We start from the raw sequence: 14051 nt of genomic DNA on the forward strand, positions 1-14051 counted from the left end.
TGAGCATAAAAACATGGTCACTTTTATTTGGATGATTAGATACAGGCTAAAACTATTTACAAATATCTTTGCCTATCTCATTAGCTGAGATATATTTAAAGAGTAGATCAGATAATTCTGATGGCATCTTTCTGCAAACACCTGCTTCTACACCTGTGCCAGATGGCACCTCCATTTACGTGAATTCTGTGATATCTATTGAAAACACGTGGTCAGTGTCTTAGTTACTATTCCACTGCTGTGAAGAGACACCATGACCAAGAAAGCTTTTAATTAGGGGCTTGCTGACAGTTGCAGATAGTTTGTCCATGCTTGTCATGGTGAGAAACAGACAGGCATGGGCTGGAGCAGTAGCTTGGAGGTACATTCTGATCCTCGGGTAGCAGGGAGATGAGAGAGAGATGGGAGAGACTTGGTCAGCCTGGTCTGGGCTCTAGAGATTTCAAAGCCCATCCTCAGTGACACACCTCCTCCCAAAGGCCACACTGCTTGATCCTTCCCACATAGTTCCCCTAACTGGGAATCAAGCATTCAAATGCATGAGCTTATGAGGGGGTCATTCTATTTCAAACCACCACAGTCAGTTTGTTTGCCCTCTGATAGGACAGTTTCATATGGACATAAATGTGATATGGCTTCATAATTGGAGAGGAAAAGTAAAAGGGATTCTTCATTTTGATATCATCGTTAATTCTAAGTGTTGAAAATGAGATAAATACACACTAGCCAGATGACTTCACTATGGTGTGCACTCATAAGGATGTATTGTGTCTTTGGTGAAAAGCGGTCTCTGTCATACATAATGTTTTGCTGAGTACAGTAGAGTGTGATAATACCCTAGTGGATATAGTTAGTTACTTTCTATATGTAGTTACTCATATGATAAAAAACTGATGGATCTGAGAATAAGCCATAAAGCAGAAAAATGCAAAGATGGGCTGGGAGACTTGATTTGTGGTCAGACCCCCCTGAGTACGTCGTTTCATGAACTTTCAACTTTTAATTTGAATTTAGAAAGAAAATATAAAAAATTCAGACAAAATAATATACATCCTAAATTCTATTGCTGTTTATACGTAGCAAATTAGAAAAGATGAAGAGACAGAAAATGGTTTTATGCCCATATTATTTACAGAGATAAGGAGAACCTTCAGATAACTCTTGTTACTGGGTTCCATCAGGGCTGGATTTGGAAGGTCTTGAATCTGTAGATTCAATGGTTTGTCTGAGGGATTGAGAAAAATCTCCAGGTCTTATTTGCAGAAGGCGATTTTACAACATAGAGCGATTGAAGTTAATTCTACCCTTGAATAGGGCCTGAGAGACGAGGCTCTGCCTGCCTTGATGGTTCCACTTAAAATACAAGGCTCCGGGTCCTGAAAAAGACAGTGTAGAGGTATAACTGGCAGAAGGTCTTTGAAAATGATTTACATTTCAAAGGTACATAGAAAGAATTGACAAGAAGAAATTTGCCAAATCAAATGCTTAGGACAAGGGAAATAGCATGCAGAGGTAGGAAAAAAAATCTTCCTGACATTTCACATGGAGGGCAATAGGCAGGTGTTCAACACCTTAGGTCTATATGAAATTCACTCTGATTCTCTAAGGAATCAGAAATAGTAGTGTACAGAGAGAGAGGAAGAATGCTTTTGTTCTTTCTTTTGTCTTTTATAAAAAGTTACTCTTTGATCGTCTCATACATGAATGTTTGTATAATTCATTTTTAACATACACATCCCTTAACTTAGCTTCCCATTTCTGTTTAACCCCTTCCTCCTCCAACCAGTTCCCTTCCCAGTTTCATATATTTTATTTTGGGGGCAAGAAAGTAAATCAATTAACTGTGGTGAAGTCTAAATTTTGTTTCATTAAATTTTGTGTTTTCTGACAATATGACATTAAGCCAACTCATAAAAACTTCTAATAAAGCACATTCTCTACAGACATCAACTAACATTGTTTTTCTTCCTATTTCAACTGTTTTGTAAATTTCTATAATGTGAATATATTTTTGTGTAAAAAGCAACAATCCATAATACCCCCGCATTTCAAAACTGTTTATTGATGGCCTTGTCATGTCTGGTAAACATGATTTCACTGCAGATGTCCAGTACCCCTTGCTCTTACTGCCTCTCTACCCAAAAAGGCTTAGGGTTTTGTATTTAATTTCCTTTATTTTTACTTAGTTTCCTTTTGTGACCTACCAAGTTTAATTATTCCTTGAGGTTGTGGGAGATGAGAAATTCATGATTCACCTCCTGATGGTTTCAGCCACAGAGATCTGAGACAGGATCAATTGAACTTAACGCCACTGTCTCAGTCTGAGAGTAAAAGCTCAAAACAAACGCTGAAATGTCTTTAAGAGGAGCAGGAAGAGATGCTCCTGGTTAACAAGAGAGGGAGAAAGAGGCACACAGACACAGAGAAACAGTACATGGAGAGAAGAAAAGGGAGAGGAAGAGAGAGACAGACAGACACTGAGAGACAGAGACAGGGAGAGATAAGGGGAAAGAGAAGCCAGGGGGAGAAATGCTAATTATTTTCTTCCTTTATGTTCTTTTCAGGCCCTCGGTGGAACAGCTGTTGCTTAGAATAGTTGTGGCAGATTTCTTTATGTAGTCTCTTCATTCAAGTGCTATTTTTCTGAAATGACCTTACAAATACACCCAGAAATAATGTTTTACCAGCTATCCATGTTTTCGTCCCAATAACGTTGACATAGAATAGCCATCATAAGAAAAAAATATGATACAAAGAATTTGAGTATAATATTCTACTCATCAATGGGGTGTATTCTGACTGTACCCAGTAGTGGGTACACTATGATTGTACACTCTCTGTGTAACGTATTCCAACTGTATACCATCAGATGGATATACTGTTATTATTTTTTGTTGCAGGAATATATTCTCAATGTGAAACACCTGTGTGATTGTATCATCGCAATAGAAAACTGATAATTAAGTACCAGGGGTGGGCTAATGGTATTATTACATACCCAATGGAATGATTTTTGGAGGAATATGGAAAAGTTGGGACTTTAGAGTAGGAAAGCAGAGCTTGGAAACCAAAGAGTACTGAGTGCTATGCTGACTGTGCAAACACAGATAACGACGTCACAATTGGAAGCAATGTTATCACCTGGGACAGAGACTCTTCCTGGAATAAGTTGGCTAAGAATGGAAATGTTTTCTGCCCTTGTATTGAGAACTTGCCTGAAGCTAATTTTAAAAGTAATGTATTAATTTTTTAGCAGAGGAGATTTCAGAAGAGTCTGAAGTGGACTCTACAGTGTGTTTGTTAGCAGCAATGTTTATGCAGGTCTATGGTGAAAAAAAAAAACAGGCTGAAAGATATATAAAGCATACCTTTTGAAGACAGATGGAATGCCAAGAAAACGTGACCAGTGCTTGAGCTGAGAGACATAGGATTTTAGGTAGGTAGTTTAAGTGACCTCAGGGCAAGATCCCACCAAGCTAAGCATCACATTGTGAGAGGAAAAACCTAAAATTGTTCTATTCTTAGAGAGAAAAGCAAATCAAAGTTGTTGCAAAGGTTGGTCACTGGGGCCAGTGTTCACTCCAAGTTAGCCAAACTTGGGATCTGGATGGCTCCCTCTCCCTTTCTTTCTCCTTCATTCTCTTCTATCTTGAGTCTAGATTCCTCCTTCTACTAATTCTCTCTGCCCACCATCCCTGCCTAGCTATCCCTCTACTGCCTAACTACTGGAGAGTCATCATTCTATTAGACCAATCAGGTGCCTTAGGCAAGATGAAACAGCAGCACATCTTTACATAGTGAAACTCATGCAGAATAAATAGGAGCAACATATCTTTACATATTAAAGTAATACTCTGCAACACAAACATGGACAACACATCTTCACATAGTTAAAGTAATAATCCACAAAACAGCTGTTGATACACACTGGATTGTAGAAAAAATTCAACAATGTTATTATATAAGATTATATTAACATTATATTTATATAACATAATATAAATTATAATTATATTAACATCTAATATAATTAGATATTAATATCATGTGATATTAGAGATTTTTGATAAGAGACTGTCCTTGTTTTGGATGAATTTAAAATATTTAGCAATATCATTATGATTGCATTGAAAATCTAATGCATTCTTAGATTTTCACATTTGTCATAACATCAAAAATGTGACAAAATGAAAGAAGGAAAGAGAACAAAAATATGACAGTTTTACCTTTTGAGGCTAACTAAATGTTTCTTAGATTATTCTGTAAACTCCTCAGTATGACGAAAGTATTCTAAAATTGTAAGTAGAATAAAATTTTCCTTCCTAAGTTCAGCGTTATAGACAATACTGCTACAACAATTACCTTCTAAAGTACCTAATTTATCTAATGATAAAATGGTTTGTAGAAGGATTATAATTCTATTTGACAAAATATAGAAATACAAAAATAATTATAGTCTTTGAAATGCAAAATAAGCTATTAAAATTCATGGAGCACACAATGACCTTAAAGAAAGACTATTTCCTTGCTTGAGAGAGGTTAGAAGCTCACAAAAGTGTACTTTGTGTTTCTGCATGTGACTTGACTTATGCATGTGTGACACAAAACACGAATGTCATTTGGATTGCTCCATTTTATTAATACACGAACACAATTATATATGTATACATACTTATATAATTTCATATGCATAATTAGACATTTTGCACAATACAATTAAAATAAGGGGAAAAGAAATATCAAAGTAGACTATTTCAGGTGCACCCAAGTACCTTTTGCTTTGGAAACTTGTGGCTAATGTGTTTTTTTGAACAACTATGCAAAACTGAAAAACTTTGGGAGAGGGTTGAAATGAGAATTAAATTAAAATTTCTTGGGAAAAAATGAAATGAAGCAGAAGTAGACTTAATTACAAATTTCAGTTGACTAACCAATCCCACAAAAGAAACTTTGATAGGATCTGGTCGAGGAAGAGCAAGATCTTTTGTGACTCAGGAAGAAATTGGAGCAGCAGGCTCTGAGCCTCTCTTCCATAGCCATGATTAGGGGGTAAATGTGGAAGTCACCGAAGCAGTATTCTTTCATTCCTACAACTGCAGTGCAATATCTCAAGATACACAAGTGAGGGATGACAGGAAAGGTTGAGCCAGTGGGGAGGACACACAGGGACTCGACAGAGTTGGAGAGCAAAGCCGTGCTGGTGGGAATAAGCGTTTTTAACAGCATGAGTTGCAGCAGTTTTCACATGAGTAGGGGAAAAATTAAATTTACTGAATTTTCCTGGAATTGAGAAGATAATTTTTTTGTTATCAAGTAGAATGGAATTGAAAGTCAAAATTAAATTATAAAAAGTGATGTTTTACAAAATTAAACATTTCCCTTCATCAGACCACCAGATATAGCCACCATTGGCTTCATGAGAACTTCCTTATGAGTTTTAAGGCGGCAACAGTAAAAATAGTAACAGTCGTGCATCCAATAACTATTGTAAGAAATATTGCTCTTTGTCCAAGTGCTGGGGGAATTAAAATTCCCTAGCTTGACTCCAGCAGACTGATCAAGAAATCTGTATGATTAATTGTGTAACTGAGGTCAAGCATTTTGTATTGGCAACTGCAAAGTAGCATGTATTTAGAATAAAAGTTTCTTACTCTGGGGAGTTCCTAACTATTACAGAGTCTGAGATCCTTCTGTTGAAATAGAATAACATTGCGAATCCCCTTGCTTTCCCTTGCTCTCTGAGGAGACAATATGGACCTAGCCACACCTTCCTTCCCACAGTGGCATTTTCGACTAAACACTTTGTTCAAAGACATATATTCCTAGCTCTTTGTGTACCTGGAAAGCCTTGCTTTGGTGTAGTCTTACTTTATTTTAAATATTCTATCTCCTTCTGTCATATTTTATTTAGCTTTACTTTATTGCTTGAGACCAAGAGTCTTTGTTGCTCTTCCAAAGGACCTGGGTTCAGTTTTTAGCACCCATGTCCAACATCTCAGAACCACCTGTAACTTCAGCTTGGGGATCCTATGTCCTTTTGTAGCTTTTGAAGGTATCTGTACACATTTGGTATTTATACACACACACACACACACACACACACACACACACACACACACCCCACATATACAGATACACATAAATAAAAAATAAAAGTAATAAAACTTTAAAAATTTAAAAATAAATCTATTACTTCCAGTTTGTCATTTGGTCTTCCCAATGGTTGAGTCTGTTAAAAGCAATGCAATGATAATATTGGACTTAAGTAATGCCAAAAGTGTCCAGATATTAGTAAAAAAAAATTAGTAGTGGATATTTTCCACATTGTATCACAAGACATCTAATTTCCTCAAGATTAAGTTAAAGCATCTGATAAAAATAATATTGAGTTTCCAAAGTTTCCCATACACGTGTATAAATAGGCCATCCTTGATAGTTTGTATGAGATTTTTCTATGCTAAAAGAGTCAAAGTGACAGAGAAGAGCACTGAATTCAGGTAGACTATCTATTTCTTTAATCATGGAGAAATTAAGTTTTCTAGTGAATGAATCATTTTCTAATGTCTGTCAATTCCATGCACAAATTACCCCCTGGCTGCCAACAACACATTGGAAACCTGTCAAACGAATTCAATGTAATTTTTATATTATGTCAGCTCAAGTTCCTTTCAAATTGGTGTCTGCTGTTCTTTGCTGCTACTCATTTATATTATATGCTTTTTAATGTAAATTGGCTTTTTTTTCTTGACCAACAGCTTCTTTTTGCTCATAGGCTGTTGTCCTTAATTTATTGATGTCATTCTCCTTATAGGTAAAGATTCTGTTTAAAGAACATTTATTTTGTTTCCTTCGCTCTGGGTTTCTTAACAGTCATATTATATATCCTACTATAAAAATGTGTGTACCTTTGGTTCATTGAATTGGTCACACACTGTGCTGTGTGCCCACCACCATCATGCTCAATGCAGGAGAATCAGTGGGGACTTTAGCAAACTAGATCCTAGCTGTCATTGCTCCTCAGCAATGGGTAGGCAGGGACAATGAAAGAAATGAGATACATAATGCATCAGAGAATGAAAATACCAAGGGAGCAAAAGAAACAAAAGTAAGATTTATACACTATGTACATGGATTAGAATATTTAGAGACAGTTACGCCAAAGAAAAATGTTACTTAAAATGTGAGTTTGAAGGACTCATTTATCTCTGCTTGGTCAGAGGACAGGGAATAATAAACAGTATGCTATTGGTCCCAAGAGGGTCCAGCTTAATTGAACTTGTCCTGTACAGGGAAATGAGTTCCACGTATTGATTGATCTGGGTGAAGGTCTTCCCTTGCCAGTGGTTGGTAACTACTGCTCACTGGAGTTCAGTCAGCACATCACTTAACATAGACATCTTACTAGGAGACTCTTCCTTATGTGTAATAAGTCATAAACTTCCCCTTCTGTTGTGCTCACATTCATTTCTTTAATTTTAATTTAAAATTGTATCTGGATTTTTTTATAAGGGAGTTGGACCTCTATGTAATTTTTTTTTAGCTACAGAAGAATAAAGACAGCTTTTTCAAAAGTATCTAAATGGGGACTGGGTGGTGGTGGCAGCACAAGCCTTTATAATCCTAGCACTCAGGAAGCAGAGACAAGTGAATCTCTCTGAGTTTGAGGCCAGTTTGGTCTACAGAGATAATTCCAGGACAGCCAGGGCTACATAAAGAAACCATGTTTTGAAAAGAACAACCAACTAACCAAATAAATAAATAAATAAATAAATAAATAAATAAATCTGAATTGAAAAGAAAAATTTGAAAGTCTCAAACCAGCTGATGAAATAAAAATGCTTTTTGTAACATCATTGGAGATAAACAACTTAAATATTTTGAGATTTTTCTCAAATTAATGTGATGTTTTTGTGATGTACACAAAATAAAGTAGACTTCCATGAATAGATGGTCTAGAAAGAGGGCCATATTAATTTTTAAAAGGTTTTTGAAAGTTGTGTGTGTGTGTGTGTGGTGGTGACCAGCATCAACAAAATATAATTTTTACATTCCATAGTAGGAATGTGAGTATTAGAATTATTAAACAAAAGAAACAGAGATACGAGATAAATGGCAGAAACATAGGAGAGCATAGGGAGAGGGAAGAAAATTCAGGGAATACTAAACCTGCCCATGTTTATTTTCTTTTTTTTCTCATTTTTTTTTTATTAAAGATTTCCATCTCCTCCCCCTTCCCTCCCCTCCCTTCCACCCATACCCCCACTCCACCCCTCTCCAAGACAAAGAGCCATCAGGGTTCCCTTCACTATGTTAAGTCCAAGGTCCTCCCAGCTCCCCCTAAGTCCAGGAAGGTGAGCAACCAAACTGACAAGGCTCACAGTGAGCCCGTCCATGCTGTAGAGTTCATGTTCATTGCCATTGTCCTTGGTTTCTCAGTCCTCCTCCACCGTCAGCCACATTCAGAGAGTCCGGTAAAAATCCTAGAGAAGCTATATAAGAAGGTGAACCCAAAGAAAAACATATAGTTATCCTCCTGGATACTGGAAGTAGACAAGATTGCCGGACAAAAAATGGGACCATGGGGGTGGGGTGGGATGGGGGAAGGGGAGGATGGGGAGAGAAAAGTGTGAAGTGGAGGATGGGAAGAGCTTGGGGGAATAGGATGGTTGGGATATAGGAAAAGTGGATATGGGAACAAGGAATTATATATCTTAATTAAGTACATGCTTATATACTTCACTCCAAAAGGGGAGGGAGGATGCAACAGACTTTATTAACCTTTTATAAGGAATAGACTTGAATTCTCCTACCTTTGGACCAGGTGGAATGGAACCACTTTATATCCAAACTACTAATTAACCACACCTTAGGTCAGGACCTTTTGTTTGTAACCACACCTGTTGTCAACAACTTTGAAAGAGTAAAATTAAGCTCAAATTCTCTAACCTTTAGTCTATCTAGAACAGACTCACATCTGTGGGACCCCCATAGTATATGTGTGTGTGTGTGTGTGTGTGTGTGTGTGTGTGTGTGTGTGTCTGTGTTTGTGCTGACAGAGGCCAGAAATGCAAATCAGATTCCTTGGAGCTGGACTTACAGGTAGCTGTGGCCTGCCTGTGCTGGGAACCTATCTGAGGTCACGTAGAAGAGTATCTAGCACTCCTAACTGCTAAATGATCTCTCCATCCCTGATTTTATTTAAATATTGGTGTAGGAAGTTCTTCTGTTTGTGTGTTGCTTTCATTGGCTGAATAAAGAGACTGCCTTGGCCTTTTGATAGGGCAGCCCTTAAGTGGGCAGAGTATACAGAACAGGATGCAGGGAAGAAGAGCAGAGTCAGGCAGACGCTATGAATCCTCCTACCTGAGACGGACGTAGGTTAGACTCTTGCTGGTAAGCTACAATCATGTGGTGATACACAGATTTAATAGAAATGGGTTAATCAAGATTGGAGAGTCTAGCCGAGAGGCTAGAGCTAATAGGCCAGACAATAATTTGATTAATACAATTTCTGTTTGGTTATTTCAGGGGTTAAGCTAGCCAGACGGTGGGATGCAGCCCATTTCTCCCTACAACAAAATATTTTTTTAAAAAGCTAACTGCTACTTTCTAAAGAGAAATGTAAACAACACAAGACTGTGTCTACTCTCAACTTTCTGATTGGCAGCATCGAACTCTGACTCTCTTGATGAGGGCAGGAGTGTCAGGATTTGATCATACTGGATAGAGTTCCAGGCTACGTCACCTGTGGCAGTACTCTGAGTGAATCTAATGGCCTTTATTTCAGGCAGTAAGGTTCTAGAATAATTCTATAGTGCAGCCTGCAGCTTTATTCTAACCAGGCGAATACCACAAGGTGGCTACAGCATCTATTTAAGAGGCAAGCATGATCATATTATATAAATGGTGTCTCTCCTTCTGCTGAAGGATTCTATCACTGACAGAGTTTGTGACACTGGGTCTCCGTGTCCTGGGCATACCTTACAAAGACTAGATGTTAGCTTCAGCCAACAGGCTACAAAACATTGAGGACCTTACTGTTTAGGCAAAAATAATTCTTCCAAAAGCTCAAGTTATATTAAGAGAAATCTCCTTTACTAAGCATGCAGACAGGGTCTGGAATCTAAGGTTTAATGACTCCCTGACTGCTATGCTATAGACAGCTTAGATAAGTCATGCCTATACTCCTGAAAGGAAATAAATTACATTTGTTTTAGCTTGCAAGTGGGTGATATTTTAATGTGCAGTAATAAAAGCTAACATAGTACCTACAAGGGAGGAACTAATGATGATAATAAAAGCAAATATAAACAATTTATCTAGTAATTCATATTTAAAGAAATAATCTTTCATTTTATTATATGTATATGCAAAGATTTATGTAAAAAAATCATCCATTGTAACAATTTTATGTTAGCAAAGTGGAAAATAAATCCTTTACATCCATCAATGTGTCAGTCATAAATAGACAGACTATGATGCAATTGTTAAGGAAATGACAAACTAAGAGATTCATTAGTATATTAAAAGAGGAGAAATAGAGTACTCAACAGTGTGTTTAAAAATATTGTTTGTTAAACAAAGACAAAATTAGACAGAAAACTAAGTTTCCATATGGGTCCATTATAGGAAAGATGTCGAATTTAATTTTTTTGTTATTTGGTTTTGATCATATTTAAACAAATTACTATTTTCTTTATTAATCTTGATCTTTGCACGTTCACACACATACATAATGCATTTCTATTACTCTTTCCACTCACTCTGTCTCATCTTTCCTCCATTCCTATCCACAACCCCTTCCTAGTAACTACCAGCTCATTTCCCAAGCAGGATGGCAGCCTGATTGATTTAGGAGAATCCTAAAGAGAACAAGCTCAGGAGAGTTAGTCTCTTACTGAGGTTATCCAAGTAGCTAATGAGAGACCCTAGTTAGGGAAGTTTGGAGGGTCATAATAAAGTGGACTAGGATATCAGGTCTCTTAATTAGCTGCCTGGGTGTCTGGAAAGAGTCCCGAGGAAGTACTGGGAAGAGGAGAAAAGAGAAGCAGTTCTCTTGCTGTTTTTAGCCATACCAACTAGGTTCCTGGAGAGGATCCAAGATTGAAAGAGTGGAATAATAACAAACATTTTGGTTCTATGGCTAATGGCTCACAGGCTGTGTGACACCTGGAGAACTTGCTCTCTGGTCAACTCCTGATGCTCATCAAAGCCAGTAGATTTGTGGAAGCCTAGAGCAGATGTGGAAAGTCTCCCATACTTTACCCAGCAGCATGGTTGATGCAGGTTTCTTTTTAAGGCAGGATGGATGTTGAGCAGTTAGGAAAGAAAGAGAAAAAACAAATCCCTGCCTAGTGGTGAGGTTGGCCCAGTGTCTCTGGACTAATGAATTATTTTAATGGTGCGGACTAGAAATACGTTTCACAAACGGTTTCAAAACCCTCTAGCTGACAAATATATTCAAGAATGTATGAGTCTGGAAGCATCCAGCTCTTTGATGGTTAATGCATTTGTGAAGCTCTCGATGCCATCTCCTTCACTTTTCATGTACTGTTGCATTATTCATTGACTCAACAAATAAATATTTGAGTGTTTGCAAGATGCTCTGCTATTTACCAGAGTGTTTAGGTTCTATAAGGAATTCACATGTGAACTCAAACATTTTATAGTCTATCACAGGAGGTTAAAAAACCAACAATTAATTATTTGAGTTAATAGATAAATTAACAATGTAAATGAAGAGGAAGAATTTTGGCTCTTACAGAAACCTCTGTCTCTTTGCCAGGGATGTGTTCAGGACCCAAGAAGAGAAACATACTTAATCTGATGATAAATGACAGGTAAAATAAAACTCACTCATAAAGGAATTTCAAATGGATAGGATAGATGAGTTCTGCCATGAACTCACAAATTTCCAAGTATTTCCAAGTAAAGGTACATGTGTTTTTGTCTAGAATAGAGTAATTTGGAGTCCTGTAGTTAAACAACTTTATAAGTAAAATTATATTCAGTCTTATTACTCTGTTTTTGCAGCTTTCTATATATAATTTCCATAATATATAAATTTAGAAGTAACATTTAGCTGACTTATTTAATGTGTAGTAAAGGTTCATATTGTACTGTCCCTGCTTGTTTATAAGCTGCAGGTAAAGAGGCGGAATGGGACGATACACTGATTATTGTTAGAGTGTATCTGGTTTGTGCTAAGTGGCCATATTTTCAAGATATGAAAACCACTTCACATGCAGTGAATGTAGTCTGTCATGGAGGTCACTTCACTCCCAAGCTACATAGTGATCTTAATTTTTAAATTATTATTTGATCATAATTTTGTAAACATATGTATAAGTGCAAACTTAAAATCTGAGGGTTATTTTGAAGAAAAAAATTCAAAATGTCACTATCACAGAGCTGATTTCAGGGTCTGCACAATGGAAAAGCAGCTCACTATTGTATTTGTTGTAAGGAAAATAAAAAAATAAAGGAATCTTGCGTGTTAGCTAAATTTGAATCTCCTTTGGGTAATGTAATATGGAAAGGAAAGGTTTAAAACTACTCAATCCTTTGGGTTAGCATTCAGGAAAAATGATCATTAAGCTTTTAATGACTATGGTCTATTCATTTACATATCAAGTGTCCCCAGCATGAGGCAGCTTCTCCCTCCTCAGAAGACAACCTGAATTTCAGTTTTGAATACTATTATCTGTGAACCCTATTAGAATCAGGGTTTTCTTTAAGAAAAGTGTAACCATATTCAGTTTTCTTATATAAATTACAGTTGTACAAACTATGTAACTCCTTAATATTTAAAAGAAATTATAATTGGCATTAATTTGCCAAAAAAAGAATAGACACAAAATCTATGTACATTATACTAAGCTCCCTGATGGTTTGCAGAACTACAGGGTCAGAAAAGCTAATATGGATACCTACTCATTCTGGCAAATGAAAAGGGCAATAAACTACCCCTAAGTTCTTACATTTTCATCCATAGAATAGTGCATCTCTCAACCCTAGTAGATGCTTTTATTCTGTAGTAGAGGGTCATTAATATAGATACCTTCATCTAGTCAAAGTACAGAGAATAAGAGGGTATAGTACTTAGTCCTAAATAGGACAGCTACATCCAAGGCTTGGAGACCATTGTGGGAGAGAGGCAAAGGTAGAATGGTTCTAAGATTTGGAGGTAGTGTATGTTTGTACCAAAACAGTAGTCATCAGATATGATGACACTATTGCATATATTAATTCACAGTACTTGGAGCTACATGTACAAGGTCTACATAAAAAGCTAATTGCCATCTAGTGGAGAGCTACATTTAGTCCTACCCCTAGTTGAGGAGGAGCTATTCGCAATTGAAGGCTACTTAGGAAAGGGAGTCAGGTATTCTTCAGACATATATCCCTTAACAGGATACCCATGCCCAAGTAGATCATCTATACCCAGGCAAACTAAGTGAGTTTAGAAAGAACATATGAAGTTAAGAAGGAACAGTAGTGGAGGGTAGGCTGGAAATTGAGAGGAGAGAAAAAGTAGTGGTGGATTTGATATAAATGCATTATGAAATTCTGTTCTGTTCCCTCCTACTTCTTTGGCTTTAAAGTCAGTTCCTTCATGCTGAGATGTCCAATCAATTCTACTAATTTAGAGGGATCTTAGTCCACAATGTCCTGCTATCACTGTTGGCAGTGAGAAAGTAAATGTTTAGTCTCGTGGCACTGATAAATATGAGTTGTTTTACTCTAGCTCAGGGGAAAAAAGAATATCAGGGAGAGATGGAAACTAAAGATAATCCATCCGGCACTTTGACAGTGAAGTGAACTACTGGGAACTCTGATCAAACAAGAACTCTTCATGTACATGATCATGCCAGTGGGGCATTTTACAAGAGGAAGAAATGACAATGCTATCCCAAATCATGGGATAGAAATTGAGTAGCTTTCCCAGTTTCCTTTTCAATGAATCTTCTAGAGACCACAGGATAGAGATGCTCATGAACCTTATTAAAAAGCAAACTTACTTGATTAAATCATTTATTTATTTATTTATT

The sequence above is a fragment of the Arvicola amphibius genome, chromosome 3 (assembly GCF_903992535.2).
Source record: "Arvicola amphibius chromosome 3, mArvAmp1.2, whole genome shotgun sequence".
Taxonomy (NCBI): Eukaryota; Metazoa; Chordata; class Mammalia; order Rodentia; family Cricetidae; genus Arvicola; species Arvicola amphibius.